The following is a 1,332-nucleotide window of genomic DNA, read 5'->3' as shown; positions in this document are numbered from 1 at the left end:
AAAAAGTACATTCATGGTATGCCTACGTTTCCTCCTGGGAATGATTTAATTACCCAGAGGGACGGCAGAAGAAATTAGAAAGGTGTTTCACGAAGCAAGGCCATAACGATAAAGGACAGAGGATAATTAGCAGTGCTCTCTCCTCTCATGCTTTCCGCTACATTAGAGGAATACAAAAGCAGAACAACCCAGAGCTCCTAAAAACAAACATACGCCACCRAGTCGCCTCTGCATCCGTTGCACCCGAGACTGCTGCAGCAAATTAATACGGCGTTAGTATCCTGACTGCCRAKGAGGCKGATGATCGGCACATCCATCCAGAAAAAGGAGAGCAGGAGTGCTTTTTGTTCGAGAGAGCTGGTAGTGCAGCAGACCTGACGCCACAAAGTTAACATCTACCTCAACAGGCAGCAGACACCAAGCTATCCGGCAAATGGGAGARGTGTGAGCCACCAAGCGCTATCGAGGGTGATTGGAGAGGGAAAAGGATGAGCTCATCTTTGCGCTGAATAACGTATCAGATGCCTTAACCTGTGTGAAGGGAAATTAATCAAGATTGTGTAAGAGAGAAAAGGAGAAAGGACGCACCTTCTACCCAGATCTGGAGCAGGACAGACTACTTTCAGACTGCTCCTCAACATTTAAAGGCCAAATGCACTCCAGAAATGTTACAAAAATATTAAAAGCGTGAAACAGCCCCCCTCCAGTTTGGCCTTTTGAAGAAAGAGTAAGGTAACTTTGAGACACTTTCCTTTAATAGCCACTCCTCTAAATAGAATACGCACCTCCATGTATGAATTATGACAAGGTGTTAACAGCACCACCTGAAAATCTCTCAGGGTAATTACCAAATGAATTGTTGCTTTTGAAATGGAATATGTCGAATGGATGTGTAATCAATTATTAGTGATGTGAAATTCACAAATACAGAAAGTACTTTTGTTTCCTCGGCTACCAAACAAATGTTTCTCTGATGGAAACACTGTGTCACAGCATTATGAACCAGCTGGGATGTTGAATATGAAGGAAACTGTTAACCTCTTTCCCACTGTTAAGACAGATGAGTTGAGAAAGGAGTCAATAGCCAGACCGCTAAAGAAACTGCATGTGTTGTTTGTGAGCATAAAGTTTGAGGGAAAAAAAAAAAGTGTCCTCTGTTGGTACGTCTCTCCAAATGATAACTGTAYGAATTTAGGTTAACTAATCAGCTATCAGAGCATCATTAATTTTTTTCCAGACTAAGCCCAACCAAGGGGTTAACATATGTCTGCAGATACCAACTGGGTATTTTAACTTTTCTTTCACCCATGACATGTGAATTATAACAGACAC

Source organism: Poecilia reticulata, linkage group LG10 (assembly GCF_000633615.1).
Source record: "Poecilia reticulata strain Guanapo linkage group LG10, Guppy_female_1.0+MT, whole genome shotgun sequence".
In the NCBI taxonomy this organism is placed as follows: domain Eukaryota; kingdom Metazoa; phylum Chordata; class Actinopteri; order Cyprinodontiformes; family Poeciliidae; genus Poecilia; species Poecilia reticulata.
Note: the sequence above shows the minus strand (reverse complement) of the source record.